The 13,381-nt window shown below is 45.9% G+C and overlaps 1 protein-coding gene across 4 annotated transcripts in view; it reads right to left on the bottom strand.

The window, feature by feature from the left end:
• The window catches only part of LOC111847393 (low-density lipoprotein receptor-related protein 8-like), a 94,067-nt gene that overhangs the window by 48,239 nt on the left and 32,447 nt on the right, over positions 1-13,381 (bottom strand). The window lies entirely within an intron of this gene.

The following is a 13,381-nucleotide window of genomic DNA, read 5'->3' as shown; positions in this document are numbered from 1 at the left end:
TTGCAACCCCAACAAGCAAGTCCGAAGAAAAAGAGCGGATATCTCCCATGACTCCAGCTGTAGTCTTGATCCAGAGCCAGGCAAATTCATACCATCGCAGCTAAGGATTTCCTAAAAGCAACAACTATATAAGAAAATCCACCAGAGATTCTTTGGGTAGAGGGCCAAAAGAATGGAGAGCTACTATGACTCTTGGGATTTGATCCCAGACATCTAAGTAATTTATTCCATGTTATGACCAACAGACTGTGGCAAGTCACAGATATCACATCAGGCCTGAAATGAAAACCAGGCAGGTGAGTGACCATTACTTGGTGATGTTAGAGGCAAATACTACAAGGACAAAGCATCTGTGTAATACACACTGTCACGATGGAGAACAAACCAGGAGAGACTCCAGGGGAAAAACATCAACACAAAAACCCGAAAAGTTGCTGGAGTAGCAATAAGCGGATAAGGCATCACGAAGTAAACAGACAAACACACACAGACTAACTAAATCATACAAGGTATATACCCAGTGACTGCTGTGTATGCTGAGTACTGATCTAGCAGGAATGTCAGGAGTTAGAGTTAAGATGAAACACTGCCTACAGAATGCTCCACCTTCCAGATCATTCATGACATTCTTAAAAATCTACAACCATTTCAATAAATTACGAAGCTGGTTACAGATCATTACAACTGCGCTCAAGATAAAAGCTTATGGAATGTGAGCCAACAATCCATAATTTAATCCAAAATCTCCTGTGCTTTTTGTTAAATGGTTTATTTTCCTGGAGTCTCCCGAACTGAGACCAAAGTGAAGTCAGCTTGGATTGCTAAGAAGGTTTTAGTTTAGCTGTTTGCATACAAAACCTCACACAATCTTCATACATGGCCTTCATGTAGACTGGAAAGAGCAAAAAAAAATATTTCAGCTCACTATGCTCAGAATCCTGTTTAGCTGGTGACTTACGGGTCAAGGATCAAATACGCTGGAGATAACATCCATTAACATAATATTTACAGGAATGACTGATTACATAATGGTAAGAATTTTGTCCAAGACAATGGAGCAAGTCTTTAAAAACAATATTTAACCCAAAGGCATCCATCTGTAAAGACTTCTAGTTTATTTTAAATGTAAAATTAAAAAATACAGCCAAGACTTCCAACCATTGTCATGTTTAATCTGAGGGTCATATTAACATAGAAGTGCATGTAATGTGATTTTCTTCATAAGCGAAGCAATGCTAAGACACAGCTTCTTTAGGGACTCTTGACTGCACCACCATGCAGGAAGCAGAAGAAATAATTAATTACTGTTATGTAGCACTGATTATAGCAACACTCGATCTACAGAGCAGATGCCTGCTACACCACGTGTTGGAACAGAGGAGAATTGTATTAGTAAAGTTACTATTAAGAGCGAACATTCCGAGTCGGGTGAAGGTGCAGTCAGATCTACAGCCAAGGTCTCTGGAGACCAAACAGCAACATTCTATAATAAAGTCACAGGTTCATTTTCACCGTACCATCTGTCACATGTGGTATAAGAGGCAAACATCAGAAGAAAGGGCATCAAGTCCAATGTAGTACTTGAATCAAATATCTGCTACTAGCAGAAACAGAGCATACCAAGCGTGTGCAGCATCCATAATGTATAACCCTTATATAGTCAAACTATGAAAGCACAGACACGAACTGTGATGTCCAAGACAGCCACCACATAAGAAGTTAGACTTATTGAATGTCAGGGTCACGTCCACTGTTTGTATCTCGACTTCCCTCCAAAATAATGCATGTGTAACCACATTTGAATATTTAAGCTATCAGGTCTGATTTTTGTTGATACAATCACTCAACTGCCCAACAAAGAGGCTTTTGGGACATGATCAGAGTGATATCAGAGCTCATCAGACATGCCAACATCTGTGACGCCTCTCAGCTCCACCATGCACTTCTTAAGACGCTAAGATTGAGGACATATCAGTTTGTGGCAATGAGGTTCCCAGATGCTTTAAACAGATTGTGGACAGACCTCAGGCATTAGCATTGTTAGCAAGTCACTTCCTAGTCTGCAGGTGTCTCTTCTCCTATTTTTCGCAAGTGTTTGTCACCTATGAGCCATATAAAGAGCAAGTAGATGGTCAGAATTATTGCTCCATTCCTCACACAACCCTCTATGCTGGCAATCCCAATGGAATTTTGAGTGATGCCTAGCGATTCGTGGTACAATCAGGCAGTGATGATAATTCCCATGGTTGGCATGAAGCTTCTGCATCCTCCCAAGTCTCTGCACATCCTTATAACCACCACTTGCCCTGCTTGGTTATTCAGCTCAGGAAATTCTGGATCTAAACACAAGCAATAAAAGGATAAAAGTGTCTGTCAGTGCCAAAAGGGTGAAGAAAAGAGATGAGAGAGCAGGAAATGTAATGAGATTCTGAAACATACAGACAGTGGTTGACAGCAAATTCAAAGGCTGTTGGTCAAATTCCCAGGAAAGCATCATACTGAAGAACTTTCAAGAACAGGACATAACGCAAATTGTTTCAGAAAAATACCCAACAATATATAATATATATAAACTAAAGTCACATTGAATAAAATCATTTAGAACAGAATGCCTTAATAATCAAATGTACCATAATGCCCTCCCAAAGGTTTGCTAACCATAATAAGTCTCCCAACTCGTTCCTCCGTATGCAACAGCACGTTCTTCACAATGCAAAAGTAGGTTTTCCTCTACCACTATGTTAACAAAGTGTGTGACACCTCATTATGGCCTATGGGGGAACATGGTGCCGAAGGGGGCTCTCTAATATGGTCACGTGAATGAATCCCATGAGCGCCAGTGGAATTTGTTTCCAGCTAATGGGGATCATGGTTTCTACCTCTGAGATGAACGAGCCCTGAATCTGGTTGTCCCGAGCCATTAAGAGAATGCAACTAAATATTCCATCTAATTTAGGTGTCCAACGCATTATGTCCAACTCCCCGGTTGGCCAGCTAGCTTTAGTCAAAAAGATATTTATATCTCGGCAAAGCTGTTTAGCTGTAGCAGTCGCCTGCCCAAAAACACCAGTCTTCCGACACAAACAGTACAAGCTGCTACGGAGCGAGTAGGGGTTAAACATATTGTTCTAAGCACAAAATCCAAAAGCACATTAGGCGGCAGAACATCACACACAAAGCGTATCGCTTCCATTAAATTTACTCCATTAGGCATATTAAACCAAAATGGGGAAAAGAAGCTGATCATCTATCTCTAATTAATTGAGCAATCCATCAAGGAGACGGCGTAAAAAAACAAAAACATGCAAACGTCATTGAGGTGCCCAAGTGACGTTCACTAGCACTGCAGGAGTAATAGGAAAGCCGCCGATGACATGCCTGAGGACCCTGTCCGCAGGAATGTCACCATGACAACAAGGTCCCATGAGATGCAGCGTCTGAGAACTGGTGGGCACATGGTTCACCCTTTGGCGGGGCCTGGGTGAGGTCACTGTGAGCAGGGACCAGTGGGCATTGGGTAAGGCACGGTTAAGTGTGCCAGACACCCCCCGCCCCCCCCGAGTCTCGAGGGAGGCTACCACAGCTGGTGCTTGTCCTCAAGCAGCTGTTACTGACAAAGAACAGAATCACGGCAAAACAGGAATGAGACTCAACTGTCCAGAGGCCATTTTCTTTAGTTTTTGTTCACTGTCTCGCCCCATCCTCTCCAGACGAGCGCAAATTTTGTAGGTGGCTTGGAGACGCATGTCTCGTGCTATACCTACATTCAGAACATTCCAGGCCTCGTTGCTGAGATTCAGTCACACTCCAAATCAACCTCAGCAAGACATCAACAGAGACCAGCTCACACCTTGACATTACAGCTTCTGCCACTCTGCTGAAAACACTTCATACTTCAAAATCACTCGCGGAGTTGACGTTTCGGGAATAAACTCTGGATTACGACATCTGAAAGCCAGCCACTGAGGGCAGAGCAGGGAAACAAACAAATCATTAATCTATAATGACGCGTTAATCAATAACACGTGTACAAAAGGAACCAGCAGCGGAGGAATGGGCTGGCTGAACATGGCACTACAGCCTAACAAGCAACTGCGTTGACAAAACAGCATGGTTAGCGCAGTGCTAACAACAAGGCAGCAAGCATAAGGGGAGAGACAGCGGAGGCGGAAACTCGGCTTGCATCATGCAGCTAGGGCAGCTGTCACCCGTGCCTGCTTGCACTGCGTAGCAGCGGCGCGCCGTGTTCTGGTTATTAATCGCTATTCCCCCATGGTGAGCTGCCGGGATGCTGGTCGTAATCCCCGGGGGCCATTTCATCCCGCTATGTGATACATGGCCCTTGGATCGGAGAAGCTCCCGCACACTAACATTCAGCTCAACTTGCCATAACCCAGTGTCACAAACAGCTCAGAGCACCAGACAGGTCTCTCGAATTCAGCAATAATACATTCCTTTAGTCCAAGGGTACCTCTGGGAGTTACGCATGCCTGTCACTCTGACCAGGCGGGTGATGGTGTGCCCGGGCCAGCACCCTGGACAGCAGCCACCTGTCAGAACTTCAGGACCAGCGTTTTGGACAGCGGGTATAGTATGCGGCTGCAGGGCCACACCTAAAACAAAACACGTCCAGAAATTAATGAGCCAGCTGTCACCACTATGCAGTCACTTCATAATATCCTCGATAGTGCCACCGGCCAATTACTGCCAATCACAATCCTTCAAAACAAACAAATAAATTTAAATTGTTCAAGATCATTGTTCACCCGGTCATTTGTTTTCTTTATAAGCTGCCTGCTGCCATTCGAACCAATTCTTATAGATAAACCAGGACTCCCACAGTCCTGAATCCCCGACCTGCCCCCTACACAAAACTCCACCTGGATTTAATATACAGCCTCTCCGCTGTCGCTTGTGTCCTTTTCTTGATCACCCCCCCCCCAAATAATACATCACAGGATGTTCGACCATAGCCAGCCAGGTTAACCGCCAGCAACCTGTCTGCTAGCCAAGTCACCTGCCAACCAGGCCATCCGTGACCGAGGACAGGCTGCATGTCGCTCTCCCTCAAAGGCAGCCATGTGCAGCTAAGGGTGACCATTTGGGGATTGGGGAGACATGGGATGGGGGGGGGGGGTGCTGCCCTAATCATCTCACGCAGGGAGAACAGAAAATTAAAAGCTAGTTGCCTATAAGCCAAGCAGAGCCCTGGAAGCACTTCACAGTCCCAGGTGTTCAACTCCCCCCCCCCCCCCCCGGACCACCCCACTCCCATGGTTAAAAGGCCCAGAGAAAAACAGCAAAAAAAAATTGTAATAAAAATAAAATCTCAGCAACTTCTGAACTTATGTGTTATGCATGTTCTCAGAGAGAAAGATGTTTTGGTAAAGGAAAATAGTTCCTTCTTTAAAATATATGACACAAAAAAACAAGAAATCAGTATGAAAATTTAAATACGAAAATTGCAAAGACTACTGTGTTACCTGGAAGGAACATTCCCATCGTGGAAGGGGGGGGATCTTACTTAAGTGAAAATTAATTCACCTGCCGTAGCCCCACTGAAAGCCGAGGAAAAACCACGGTCACGTTTATGCTCAGTGTAGAAGTCGCTTTCACGTAATGCAAGACGCAGCCCTTTCAGAAATGCAGCACTGAGGATTAGTTGGGATTAACGGATAGACGGAGATCAGGAGCACCAGGAAGCAGCATCCGACAGGACAATAAACACACAAAGGAATGGAAATAAAAGACAATAGACTACTGCACCTCTACGGCGAGACCTGACAAGGCGCAAATGACACATCAGTTGAAATTTAATTATGCTGCTTAGTGAAGCTTTCATGCAATCTAGCGATTTTTTTACTTGTCAATGCAAGAAAAATAAATGCCATATGTATCCTTATTAGGTACTCTAAAAAACACTGCCTGCCACAGACTTCAAGCTGTGGCACTCAAATTACAGGCCGATGTCCTCAACCGCCACGCCACCTGCAGGCACTGACAAACTTCAGCATTTTCCCTGGACCCCAGAAGAAAATTCACACCAGACAGATTCGTTCCTTGATGATGGTCCACAGAAAAGCATTTGTTAAGGTCCCACCCCGGGGGGGGGGGGGGGGGGGGGGACATACCCTTGGAAGCGAATCCCACAGCACACGCACCCCCCGCCACAAAAAAAAAAAAAACTGATTGTCGCTTCTGAAGGTGATTCAGGTCTAGGCAGTAGTCTAAAAATCAGACCCAAAAAATTTGACTCTAAAAGGTGACTGATTCTAATTATCACAAAGCAGTGATTATCATTAATTATTCACCAGCGGCTGTTTAACCAGATGAAATGTGTGTGTGTGTTGCTGTGTCAAAGCCCCAAAATGCCGCGCTCACTTTGATAAGGACATACCGCAAGCAGATTAGAAAGAGAAAACCTCCGCAATCAAAGCCAGTCTGAAGGTTATATGGCAAACAAAGGAACTGGAGCTTGTTTTTGTATAATAGAAAAATCCATATTCACAACACAGAATCTGGACCATTTGCAGATTTGTCCAGCAAACTGTAGTGTCATGATGAGGTCTTTTGTCATCTCAAGGCCACCGTGTGAGCTGCAGTAGACCAAATGCGGAGGTGTTCATAGTAGGTCACTTATCGCCTGCATCTGCGGGTAACAAAGGGTTAACAGAGTGCCACCCCTCCCCCATTAGAACAAAGCCAGGTGCTTAAAACGAAACAGAAACCACCGGTTAAAGACGCCACTCGTACGTTCAGACGATTCCCAGGCATGACAGACAAGGGGGCACCACTGCATCCAAATTCTCAAAGAATTTCCCCATTGTGGGATTAATAAAGTCTAATCTAATCTAATCTAATAAAGTCTAATCTAATCCAAGCCAGAAGCAGCCAGCTGCTGATTTTGCCGCAGATGCCAAAAGAAGGATGCAGAAGAGGAGTGGGATTGGTGGTGGAGATGTGAGACGTCATAAAAGCCTAACTCTCGGGGTGGCCATTCCTACACAGGAAGCAGGACGTGGTCGCCTGGATCGTATGCCCATACGCCTTATTCAGCTCATCTCAATAGGCTAAGCTGTGTCTCATCTCGCTCTCACTACATCTCGGCAAAACCCCCTGCCAAAGGGGAACCAGGAAAAGCCATAAAACTGGGTCACCGAAAGTCTTGCATTCCAAGTCCCTGGGGACAAAGAAGGAACTACATTCATCGAGCGTCGCCGTGGCCAAGTCCTCTCATCAAGCTTAACGCTGGGGACGGCAGCCATGCCTAGCTTGCCCTCCACACAGCCATCATGAATCACTGGTGTAACAGCCGCCAGAGTAACAGGATGACCTCTGACCCCGGCGGGAGCTGACCGGCCTGACAGACGGGGTCTGCACGGCAGAGTGGGGGGGGAGCAACAGGGGTGTGAACAGCTGGGGAGGCAGGACAGTACAAGAAGCTGCCAGATCCCCCCCCCTCCCCCAACAACCACCAGGGTGGCTGAGCTGTGAGCTGTGAGATGAAAGGCATTGTGGGTCGCCCGCTGTCTCAGGAATGCTGGCAGGCACCTCCTTCTGCCAGCGTCGCTCTCCCCCCACCGGCCGACGTTCCTCCAGATGGAGACGAGAGGTTCAGGCGGGCGGATGGCGGCGCGGCTTCGCCCTCACCGGCGGGGGATGAGCGTTACCCTTATTAACAGCTGCCAGACCCAGGAAGAGCTCTCCCCTCCCCTCCCCTCACCCCACACCCACCCCAACACCCAACCCTCCCCTTTATATGGCGCGCCACTCAAGGGCTTCAAAACCCACCCCGCAAAAGAACCAAGTCAACTGGAGTTCACATGGGACCATGCACACGCATTGTGAGCTCTCTGCCAAGCAGGACCAAAAGCAAGAGGAATGAGATATGCTTCCAATGGGGAACGTGAACAAAGGCCGTCTGACAGACTTACTATCTTTCCAAAGTAAATTACTTCTCTCCTCTCTGTTTTTTTTTATATATACATATTCTAATTATTACCCCAGCGTTCCGATTTTTGCCATTTTTCTACAAGATAAACTGAGTGATCTTCCATGTATATTATATATGTAAATATCACCTATATACATGGATGGTCAGAGCCTTATAAATACCTAGGCTGCATTTCATTAAGGCAGCTCACTTCAACTCAGAACAACATCAGGATCTGATCCGCTCACATGCTGGCCCTCGATCGCACACTTAGAGATCAGAAGGTTTCTGAAAGCGCAGCACCACGCCGTGTCCAGAAACATCATCTGCCGAAGCGGTCGTCAGTGACCCCCCCCTTCTGCGCACCGTGGTGATCCGGGTTCTGGAAGCGATTCAGGGTCTCTGCAGCAGCAGATCAGGAGTGCGAAAGCCCACCATCCTACATGAGCAGCTCAGGGAAGGAGATGGAGACCTTACAACCAACAGAGGGAGACCAGGGTTTGTGAACTAAGGATCGGCAAAGAGGACTGTCACAGTCTGTGACGTCGGGCACGAAACAGGTACAAAAACTGAGAGGAATATTACAATAATAAACAAACAAACAATCTAGGCACACAGCCTGGCTGGGGCCGGTTTAGGAGAAACAGAGGGAGGGTTTGTGATCAGTAGTCCAATGGGCTCTCACAGAACAGTAATCAGGAGCCTGTTGATGTGAGACTGCACAAGATTCCCCTTGCATAACATGTAAATCAACATTGACTGAAGTATTTGCCCAATACCAATTAAACATAAACCAATGCCTATAAATCACCACCTAACAAGAAAAACATAGTTAAATATAAGAAAAACAAAAAATAGCTAATTTTCTCTAAAGTCAATGCTCTATGTGACCTCCCCGTATTTTAATGTATTGTAATTGGATGCTCTAATAGATTCCAGCTCATGTCCGTACATTTAACACCCCTATCAGAGCAAAAGAAAAAGTTAATTAACTTCCAAAAAGTCATCAGGGTTGAATTTATTTGAATAAAATTACCTGCATCCAGGCTATTGGTGAAACACGGGGATGGAAAATAGCATTATCAAATCCGTTAAAATCCATTCCTGGAAAAGCAATTTCCAAGTTAACCTCAACATTCCTCTGGTTGACAAGACAAAGGTCAATCAGAATGCTTCAAGCGCATGCTTTGAGATGGATTCCTCACGATACAAGGTGTATATCTAAACAGGCAGAAGCATCGCTCTTTAAAAAAAAAAAGAATGATATGTAAGTGGAATTATGAAAAATACTTCCCAATACATTTATTTAGTGTGTGGGCAAGCTGTCTTCACAGGATACGGGCAAAAATTGATTGTCCATTGAAACACCATATACTGTACACAAATCATACTAACTTGAACAGAAGAATGCAAGCCAACAGCATAATTACTATTCAGCCTTTTTGCAAGGGATATTCTTTATACTGTTGGTTATATACTACCTATAAGAACATTGCTTAATCTGATGGCACAATTAATTCATTCATTTATTTATTAAATGTGATGTCATTCAGACCTCCTTGTATGAATAGCAGCTGCAAAACTGTCAGATATTGAAGTGTTCTGGGAAAAGGAAGCAAATCAGACCCAATGCACAAATAAAACAGTGAATATAACGGTCTAGTGGATTGCTCGCTTTGAAGTGCATCCTAGTTCCTGTGGGACCTCGTCTGGCTGTATTCTGACTTCTACGGGGGCCCAAATTCCTCACCCCATGCACTGGCAACGGGGATAATGAACGGCACACTGGGGTTAGGGCAAGCGCCGGATCGATTCACCCATCAGCGCTGCCCTCTAGAGGCATGCAGGATTATTTGTCATGACATTAATCCCAGTAGCACGCCTTGCCGGTCCCCAGGGTTCAGGTGGAAACATCAGATGATCCCCGCTACATTAACTACAGCACAAATACTGAGTGTGCGAGAACCAGCAAGTGTGGGAATTTGAGGCAGGTGGGTGAAGGTTCATAAAGACATACAGGCAGAATGGCATCATGTTTTGAGAGAAGCAGAGAATGCAATTAATTTTAGCAGCCTATAAAGAGAGCGGCTTTCACAGCTAAGGCCATCAGGAAACTGGAATTTCCACATCAAACAAGCAGGCATCAGGATCCATCTAGAAGATCGAAAGAGGAGGAGAAGCTGGTGAAAATCGGCAACATCGCTGCTTCTTCCGGTGGCATAACAGCTGAGGCAGAAGCGAACATTTGCACACGGACGATGCGGCGGGTGACAAGCAGACTCGCAATGTTTTCGCGCCAGTGCTCACCGCCCTGCTTGGTGAATTCAGCGGAAGAAAAACGTTGGCCCATAGAGCATACAAATTAATCTGAAGTAATAGTAGGATTTAAACTGAAGAGTCCTTAATGACCACATTAGGAGGCCGGCCAGAGCCACCTGACAGAGCTGGGAACAAAACCCAAAGAGAGGAACCTCTGTGTGAAATTCCAGCACAACACAGTGAAGAAAGCAGTACATCGCTCCACACCTACTGCCTCCGTGCACAGGGAGACAGCATGAGATAAAAGGCTGACACTGTGCCCTAACCAAGCCTCACTCTCATCTGCCTGTGTGTGCATGAGAGCAAGATGGCATATGCGAATACTAAAAGCATTCCAATGCACCAGCGCTCGTACTCGTTCAAATGGCAAATAAAGCATCAATTCATTTCATCACATCTACAGGACCTGATAAATAACAAAAACACAGAGCTGTCATCCGCCTGCACAGAGCCAAGGAGAACGGCGTTCAAGTTCCAGACCGGTACTGAGAAGAAGCGGTAGTGGGGGCCATATGGAGAATTGAGGAAAGAAAGCTTGAGACACCTGGGCTTCTCTCCCCCCCCCCCCCCCAGCAGGCTTCCTGACAGCCGATGTACTGGAGCTAGAATGAAAAGGGGATCAGGGGCGAGTTGTGAGTATGTGAGATTTTGCTCTCCTGGTTCATGCACTCATGCAGATCCTCTTCAAAATGGCTCAACCAAACTGTTGCCAGCAGCGTTCGCCAAAACCACCCGCCCTCTGCCACAGGCAACCGAGTCGGCCGGTACACAAACTTCAAAGACACCCAGGAGGGAGGGGTGTCTGTGCCCAGCTATGCTGTCTCCAGTAGTGGGGATTGACACCATGGGGCTCAATCTCACATCGCACACCTCACGCCGCTCGGGGGAATCGTATTTTAACATGATTTACTCTGCGGCACGCATGATAATACTTTAAGCGCCCCAGTTATCCAGCATGGCAGGCCTGAGAAGGATCCCTAAACGGACGAGCGCGAGGAGGAGGCAGATCATAAAAATCGCTCATAAATACTTAATTCTATTCAGGGAAGACATCTTTCAGGAAAGCAAGAGAACATCATCCAGATAATGAACGGCAGCCTTCAAGTACGCGATCAATCACGTGAAGACACTAACATGTGTAATCACATTCCCATACACACAAGGACACACCCACAGACATGGAATGTTTAGCATTTCTACATAGTTTACACATGTTTACTTCCACTTATTCATTGAATTTGTTTATGATGGGAAATATATGGAGTTTGCAAATTGCTGATACCTCTAAAAATATACCGCAAAACATCCTGATTAACATGCACAACATAAGGGACTAGTGATTCCGCTGTCGTACTGCACTGAGTAATGGGAAAAATAAGTCGTCGGTTTATTTAGCCAAATCTCTGGATGGATTTATCTGCTTTAGGGCAGATTTATTCATTTTATTTCTTGTGTAAATAGTATAAACAAAAATTCAAAAGAAGAAGAACCATTTTGGATCACAGAAGTGGAACACCCATCAGACACAGGGCTCTTTTCCAATTAATTTAGCCTTTAGAATCCCACACACACACACACACAAACACACATTCACAAGAAGTATTACATCTCAATGCATGTTTAACCTCCTCTATTTTGCACATCACGTCACAACATTTACAGCACAAAGAACATAAACCCAAACTCTGTCCACAGGACTGTCCAGAGAGAATATCGTAATATCAACTGTCCCTGCAGGTTCATACTATGTTCTTACACAAGTAGACCTTCCACCTTGCCATTCAGGTGCTCGCAGACAGGAATCAGCCTGGGATAGTGGAATACAATGAAGTAGCTGAAAGATGTCCCCTGGGCTCACTGAGTGGAGGCTGCAGAAGAGGAACAAAGGTACTCCAGGATGTTGCCTGAAAGCAGACCGTAGGAGGGAGGGGGCAGCTTGGCTGGGCCGTACAGAGCGGGGAGCGGGAGGGGGTGATGCGTGACCCTGGTGGCACATTAGTGACTCGCACCAAAGACGCCAAAGCTCAGGGTCCTCTCAGCCATACACAAAAGACTCCATTCACTCCATTCAGACTTCCATGGAGACCTGGTAGAGTTTGGGAACCTCAAAGCATTGCCTTGAAGCGACCGGCAGCCATGACTGGGCTGAGGTCCCATGCAAGGATTTACAGCCCTCAAAGAGCTCAAATCAACTCCTAAAAGGAAGCTAACAAGAAGCCTGTATGGGAGAGGCGTGCAGATCCCGTCACACGGGTCAGCAGCTACGTGGCAGAGCTCGAGATGAGAGTGCGGATCATGAAAAGGGCCCGGCTCCCATTCTCAGACCCGATACAACGCAGCAGTCAACCCGCTAAACGGGCCGTTTGTGCCCACGGCAGACAGCCGTTTACTTGAAAGACATCCCCTTAAGCAGGGCCGCGAGGGGGTACAGTTCACTCCTTTAGTTGAACACATTCATAAGAAATTGAGTGTAAGTACCTTGTTCAGTCCAATGAACCAGCCCAAATGCCACTCTGCAGTACGCTTGTTCTTTACAATCCCTTTAGTGACATGTGCACACAGACATATATACATACGCCAAACTTCTGTTCGGTACTAATTCCATTTTGGTCACCCCCCCCCCCAATCCCAGATCCTTTAAAACAGCAAAGCCTTCACCTCCCATGATAACTGAATGCTAGGACAAAACCAAATATACAAAATGAACATCCTGCTAACAGATTCAAGCTCTGGAAACTAGCAATGAGGGCTCTGTGGTTTAGCAGTCTGTGACTGTATCTAGAAGTTTGCTGGTCCAAATCCTGTGTAGGAGTAATTCAGTGAGGCCTTTAACCCCAAAAACTGCTCCTGAATTGCCAAATAAATGGCTGCCCCAGGACTCTGACCCCAAGATTTGTTCTCACTTGTACAAATGTGTGCGTATGTTTCACAGAAGTGCAAGACTGAATTTTGTTGTACCTGTAGAGTGACCAAGAGGCAAACCCATGAACACAGCCAGCTCACGTAAACCAAGTTAACAGGTAAACACACAAAACAAAAACTCAGACATGACACCAAGAGGAAGGCAAATGGTCTGCTGATCCTCACTGGCCCTCACAGCAACCAGCACCGCCTCAGATCCCCCCTTCA

Source organism: Paramormyrops kingsleyae, chromosome 21, assembly GCF_048594095.1.
Source record: "Paramormyrops kingsleyae isolate MSU_618 chromosome 21, PKINGS_0.4, whole genome shotgun sequence".
In the NCBI taxonomy this organism is placed as follows: domain Eukaryota; kingdom Metazoa; phylum Chordata; class Actinopteri; order Osteoglossiformes; family Mormyridae; genus Paramormyrops; species Paramormyrops kingsleyae.
This window is presented reverse-complemented; position numbering and strand designations above follow the sequence as displayed.